The sequence below is a fragment of the Talpa occidentalis genome, unplaced genomic scaffold, assembly GCF_014898055.3.
Source record: "Talpa occidentalis isolate TD23 unplaced genomic scaffold, MPIMG_talOcc4v2.1 talOcc4.8, whole genome shotgun sequence".
Taxonomy (NCBI): Eukaryota; Metazoa; Chordata; class Mammalia; order Eulipotyphla; family Talpidae; genus Talpa; species Talpa occidentalis.
In genome coordinates, this window is record NW_023605194.1 from 77120186 (window position 1) to 77127577 (window position 7392).

The window sequence follows — 7392 nt, forward strand, 5'->3', positions numbered from 1 at the left end:
GGTAGTAGAGAGTGGACACAGGTCACATGTACCCCAGAATCTGTTCAGGACACAAACTTTGACACCAGACTCTCAGATTCCATCCCAGGTCTACCACGTACTTATGAGTGACTTGGCCAAATTCTTGCATCTCTGTTTCTTCCTCGCAAATGGGGGTGATAATATCAGCTATCTCCCTGGGTTGTCGTGAAGATGAAAAGAGCTTGTAGCAGTTGATGTGCTTGGGACAGTGGCCGGCGCGTGGTACGAGGATGTGAGCACTGGCTGCTACCTTTCCATATTGTGAAGATAGAAAGGGTTTCCCCAGCTTGCCTCCCATTTTTTTCCCTCCCTGCTGCTCCCGTTCCCTCTTTTTGACTACTCCTCAGGTTTCTCCGGCTGAAGTCACTCCTTTCTCCTTTGCCCTGTGTTGGGCCTAGGCAGGCTCCTTCCTTCCCCACATCTGCTTCCTAGAGCTGAGCCAGGACGGCAGGTCTTGGGTAGAGGGAGCTGCTGGGTGAGTCAACCCATCCTGTCTTGTTGTAGCCCTAGTGGTGGGAGGCCAGGGCAAGGCGCTGATGACACCTTGCCACCCACCAGGCTGCCTCCGGGGAAAGGAGGAACTTGGAGCCCCCAGCTGCCACAGCTGTCTACTGAAGGGTCAGTACTCACCTGGGCGTGGGCCCTGGACCTCACTAGAGTGGCCGCCACCTGTTCAGTCCATGCCAGGTGTCCACCCCCATACCAGTGCCTCCCATCCTGTCCCATAAACTTAAAATCTGCACCCCAGAATATGCTGGCATCCTTGTCCCCATCATTCCTTTACCCGCATCCTGCTCTGACAGTTTCTATCCACTTCCTCCAGGTCTCCTCTCTCTTGCACATCTACCTCCCAGGAAGCCTTCCTAGATGAGCAAGGCCCTCACTGCTCAAAGTGAGTCCCACAGACCAGCAGCAACAGCATCACCCTGGGTCTGCCAGGAAGGCAGAATCTCAGAATCCGCTTATTAACACCATGGCCAGGGCACTGCACGACCAAGCAGTTGGAGAGTTCTTGAGCGAGGATAACCTTATAGTTCCAGACCCTGAGAAGATGGGGGTTCCAGGAAACAGGGCCAGCTCATACCAGGCTGACTGCAGACGGAAGGGCCAACATTACCAATTTTCTATATGGTGAAATAGGCCCCGCTCTCCTCTTTCATTCAGATTCCTACTGAAAGAAACAGCCTGCTTACCAGCCTCCCCAGCTAGCTGAAGCTGGACTCACCAGAATCCCCCGGAAGAACTCACCGGTACCACTTGGTCAGCTGGGACGGGTCTTTCACAGGCCTGCCTGGGATTCCAGAAGCTCTCTTTAAAAGTAAGCCTAGAGAGCCTGTCTGAGTGTTGCCTAAGGCTGGTTCTCTAGAGCACAGGCTCTTCAGCGAGACAAGTTTGTGAGGGGCTTTGTCACCCCCACCCCTCTTTCTGCAGTGGGATACACTGTAGACATCAAAACTAGAAATTGTGAGGAAAGAAAACTGTTGTAACCGGGCCTCCCTGGTGGCGCAAGGGGTTAAGATGCAGCCTATGAAGCTGTCCACGCCTGTCTCCCCGCTGCTCCCCTCAGCAGTGTATTTCAGTCATTTCGCCTGTTCTGTTCCTCACTCTGTCTCTGGTGAATCTTCTCAGCCCGCACCTCTGGCCTGCATCCCAGTTCTTCTACGCATAAATAAATAAATCTTTAAAAAAAAAAAAGAAAAGAAAACTGTTGTAACTCCTTTTGTTATAGAGCAACCCCGATATTAAACGGGTTCCTGGCTGTGGGTCCTCACCCGCGCGCTTTAAAGGGACTTATGAATACTCTACTACAGACACACGCAAAGGGTTAATAAAGGTTTATTTACAAGAGAAAAGAAATAAGGAAAATGTACAACTCAGGGAGAAAATAGGGAAATAAAGTCTTTAATGCGTCCTACCCGATCCGACGACCTGGAAACCCAAAGTCACTCTCAGAGCTAGACGGACGCCGCGAGCTGGCCGAGGGCCCCAAAATGGAGAGAGAGCCCCAAAGCCCACATGTCTGCCTTTTGTATCCACCTGGCTGCTTAACCCCACCCTCAGGTCCCAGCCACCTTCCCTTTGGTGGTGATGGGATTTGGAGTTCCCGGTGTCTTTGGCTTTGACCTGGGGTGGGGGTGGAGTCCACAAAGCCTGTATGGAATTTGCTTTGGGGCAGCCTTTTCCCCCTAACACTGGGGTGGGGGTGGAGTCCACAAAGCCTGTATGGAATTAGCTTTGGGACAGCCTTTTTCCCCTAACAATTCCCCCCTTTCACTTTTTGCCACCATTTCCATGGTGATGAAGATCGAATATATGGAGGTTGGGATGCAGTCTCAGATGAACATTTTGTCAGGTTCCAGTGTGAAAGAAACCAGTCTCTCCAGGTATTTGTCCATTGTGGAAAGCAAAAGTCCTCCACTCCAGGAAAAATAGTTCATCAGTTTAAGCCAAAAAAAAAAAATCTGGAGGCGTTAGCCAAAACAAGACAGCAGATATGTAAAAATTTCAGGAAAAATCTTAAAATGGTTCAACTGATGTAAAAACAACAAATTTTCTCAACCTTGATCCCAAACTTTTAACAGCAAAGCAAAAGTTTGCAAACTAAATCTACTTTTAAACCATTTTTCCTATTTTTTTTTTTTTTGCATAAAATCACAGGGTAGAAATAACTAACAGCAATTTTTAGCTGGCTTTGTTGAAATACTCCACACAGGATCAGAGCGAACCGGTGGCATCCAGTCGATGTATGCTTCAGGTATAAAGTTGGTCTCATCAGACTCCACCTGGGCTTTCCTCTTCTCGAGGGTACCAGGGCGTTTTCGTTGGCCGGGTTGTCCAGTCCTGCCAATGGAGGCAAGCTTCCTCACCTTCTTTGGAGGTCTCTGGAACCCTACAAACAAGGCAAACAGGTTCTCCTCTTCTTGGTTCAGCTCTTTTTCAACTTTCTGGAAGAACTCCACACAAAGCCACACAATCAAACTCGCGTCCAATTTTTTTTTTTAAAACAGACAAAATCCCTATGGAAGTTATGCAAAAACAGACTCTGAGATAAGTAGCAAAAATTACTACCACTATTTGTATGCTGTGTTGGTATCAAGGGGAGAGAAAATGTGACAAGTTAGTTTTGCTGGAAAAAAAAAAAATTACAACCTTTCTGCAGATCCTGGTTACTCAAAACAAAACAAAACAAAACAAAAACTTTGTGGATTCAGGACAGAATGCATAAAAAATTTCCAGTATGTCAAAGAAATCTTAGTAAATGTCAGGTGTATTTCCAGGTCTATTCAGTCCTTTGTAGGAAAGTTTTTTCCTCTCAACAGCTCCATTAATAGGAATCTGTTGAGACCTTTTCTCCCTATATTTCCGGAAACAATTTCTGTAGGTGTGAAACAATTGAATTATACAATATTACAAGGTGACAATCATCATTGACAATTTACATACATACCAGATACTACTGTTAACATTTTGTACATACCAAAGTTTTACCATTTTCCCAAGTGACAATGCTTCCCTTCCAGTTTTACTCCATTAGGTAAAAGCCAAATAAAACAAATTCATGTAATGCCTTCCCAGGAGGAAAAGGAGAAACTTCGTGGAGTGTCTCAGGAGCTCTACTGAGGTTCCACAAAATTTCCTTGCATCAGTCAAATGACAGGCTACCAAATTTGTACTTGAATTTAGATTTCTGGGAAGCTTTGCCATAGATATCAGAAAATTGACAGAAACAACAATATTCAATCTCTATGAAGGCACCGGCTTAGTTCAGTAGCACAATGTTGACAATCAAACCATAACTTTTTTTTTTTTCCATGTCTGTGGGCACCATGTATACCAATTTGTCAATCACTAGAGGTCAAGATGGTTAGACACAAGGACATACTGACAGACAACATATAGACACAAAGAGCTCTTTAGTTACCATTCATCACGCGTGGGATATCCCATACAACTGCAGTTTGTCTGATAGGCCAAAGTAACAATAAAAAAACAAGCAGGAAAAAAGAACTTCAAAGTAAAAAAAAAACAAAAGTTGATAGGAAATAACAAAATCAAGATTAAAAACCTTTCTATGTAAAAAAAATACTGTCAGCATATGCATGATCCTAGATGTTATTTCACATCTCCTAAACTTTGAAAGGAAGAGATTGGTTAGAGCATGGTAGTTTTTTTCTTCTCAGGGTTTCTTCAAAAAAAACGAGTTCTTGGGTATCCTGCAACAATAACTGGAAAAGGAGTCAGTAACATTCAAGTGTCTTTCTGTTTCTTAAATAAATATCTCAAGTCTTCAATGGGTTCACAAGACCAATGGGACTTTGTCTCTGGGTCGGTTCCTTCTGGCGCTTTCTTAACTCTGGAATGATGTACCCAGGGTTTTATACCTGCAAGTTTTAGAGAAGTATGTGTGCTTAGCAAAACGTCATATGGACCAGTCCATTTTTCTGACAACTGGTTTTGGGCATCCCCACTCTGCCAGGTCTTCAGTAAGACCTGATCTCCAGGTTTGAAGGGATGCAATGGTTGATCAGGAGGCATAGAGATTCTCGAGGTTGCAAAGTTATGAATTACTGTCAGAACCTCCTGGATGTGTTTCACATATTGTGTGATCCGGCAATCTTGAGCTATTTCCGGACTGGCTTTCAGAACTGAGGCCTGGAAGGGTCTTCCAAACACAATTTCAAAGGGGCTTAATTGTAGCCCACTTCTAGGTGCCACTCTTATGCGGAGGAGGGCAAGGGATAGTACCTGGTCCCAACGAAGCTGTGTTTCTTGGCACAGTTTCGCCAAGGTTTTCTTTAAGGTGTGATTCATTTTCTCCGTTTGTCCAGAAGACTGCGGTCTCCATGCAGCATGCAATTTCCAGTTGATCTGTAACGCACTGCTTACTGCATGAGTAACATCAGAGACAAATGCTGGCCCATTATCACTCTGGATAGAATCCGGCAACCCAAAGCGAGGAATTATCTCCTTTAGCAGCTGTTTTGCAACCTCGGAAGCTTTTTCCGTCTTTGTGGGAAATGCTTCCACCCATCCCGAGAACGTATCCACAAAAACCAACAGGTATTTGAAGTTGCCTGTTGTTCTAGGCATTTGTGTAAAGTCCACCTGCCAGTCCTCAAAAGGGCACTTGCCTCGATATTGAACCCCAACGGCTTTGGGGTGGGAGTCAGTCTTGGGGTTATTCCTGGCACATAGTTGACAACCTCGGGTGATCCGTTGTGCTATTCTATGCAAATATGGTCCCTTCAAATATGGGCGCACAGTTTCTAATAAGGCATCTCTCCCATAGTGGGATCCTTCGTGAAGATGTTTTAGCACCGGATATACCAGGGCCTCCGGGAGGAGTATCATCCCATGGGAGTTTACTCTCCAAGTAGAGCTGGGGTCAAACTCAGTAAATCCCCATGCACGAGCTCTCTCCTCATCCCGCTCGGTGTATTCAGGAGCATACTGAGTCAGGTCCACAAGAGGGATGAGTGCACCCTGGAGGGCAGAACGGGCAGCGGCCTTAGCTGCCCGATCAGCTGCCCTGTTGCCCTTTGCCAAGTCAGACCCACCCTTTTGGTGGCCGGGACAGTGCATCACAGCGACAGCTGATGGTAAAGCTACTGCCTTTAACAAGGCCAGGATTTCTAATGGGTGTTTGACATCCTTGTTGCTAGCCGTAAGAAGTCCCCGCTCCTTCCAAATGGCCCATGCATGTGGAGAATCATAAAAGAGTATTTTGAGTCGGTAAATATATTGACTCTTTTACCTTTTGAGAGTTCCAAGGCACGGGTCAGGGCTATTAATTCGGCTTTCTGTGCTGATGTACCTGCCGGAAGAGCCTTGGCCTCCACGGTGTTCTGGAGCGTCACCACTGCATATCCAGCACATCGACGGCCTTGATCCATAAAGCTGCTGCCATCTGTAAATAGCTCCCACTCTGGATCCGGCAGAGGCTGGTCCGTTAGATCTGGTCGGCTGGCATACACTGTGTCTATGGTTTCTAAACAGTTATGGATTAAAGCGTCATCCTCAAGTCTGTCTGCATTGCTTGGAAGCAGTGTGGCAGGATTCAGGGAATTAGAAACTTGCAGTTTCACATTAGGATTGTCCAACAGAGCTGCTTGATACTTTCCCATTCGCCCAGCGGTTAACCAAAGTCCACCCTTCTGCTCCAGCAACGTCAAGACCTGATGTGGCACACACACAGTGATGGGCTGACCCAATGTAAACTTCTCTGCCTCATGTAGGAGGTCACAAGTGGCAGCCACAGCACGCAAGCATGGAGGCCATCCCTTAGTGGTGTGGTCCAACTGTTTGGACAGATATGCAACGGGCTGCATTTTTGGTCCCAACAATTGGATCAGCACTCCTAGGGCAACCCCCTGTCTCTCATGTACATAAAGTCTGAATGGCTTCCTAAGATCCGGAAGTCCTAATGCTGGTGCTGAAATCAACTTTACTTTTATTTCATCAAAAGTCTTTTGACATTCCGGAGTCCAAGACAAAGGTTCAGAGTCCAGGCCTTTGAGAGCATCATATAAAGGTTTTGCTATTAGTCCAAAATTAGGAATCCAAATCCTACAGAACCCAGCCATACCCAAAAATCCGCGCAACTGTCACCGGTTACTGGGGATTCTAAGGGCTGAAATTACCTGTTTTCTTTCCGTCATCAGGCTCCGTCTGCCTTTCTTGATTTCAAACCCCAAATACGTCACAGTTTGTTTGCATATCTGTGCCTTGTTAGGTGACACCTTGTAGCCACATTTTGCCAGGTGGTTCAGTACCACTATGGTATTTTCCAGACAAGATTCGTAGTCTGGACTTGCAATCAATAAATCATCTACATATTGCAATAAGACACCCTGGGTTAGTTGGAATAAAAATTAAAAGGGGGGATTGTAACAGGGTGGTCCCAGGAAAGGGGGAGGTTCCCTGCCCCACCCAAGGGAGGGTGGAGCTGAGCAGGAAGAGGAGAAGCTGCAGAGGAGACTGAGGAAGGAAGGAAGCAGGATGGAGCCAGGAGACCTGGAGGAGGCCCATGGAGCCTAGAGACACATAAAGAAACTGCGCTTGTCTTTTGGTCGTGGACTGGGTGACACAGATGTGGGTGAGACCCGTGGGGAGGTGACAATGGCAGCTTTTATCTTGATGTTGATTTTGCTCTTTTCCTTCCGGGCTTGTCCGGTTGTTTGTGACCCTTTGCTGTGGGTCCCCACTGGAAGATGCTTTAGACTTGTAGCAGGCTTTGGGGCCTTGCTCTGGACCTGTCCCATATGGATGGAGTTTTACCCACGAGGGGATGGGTAACTTTGGGTGCTTCATTTAGAAACTAGACTCTTTGCCTCACCTGTATTGTTTCCTAGTTTTTATTAAAGATCCTTC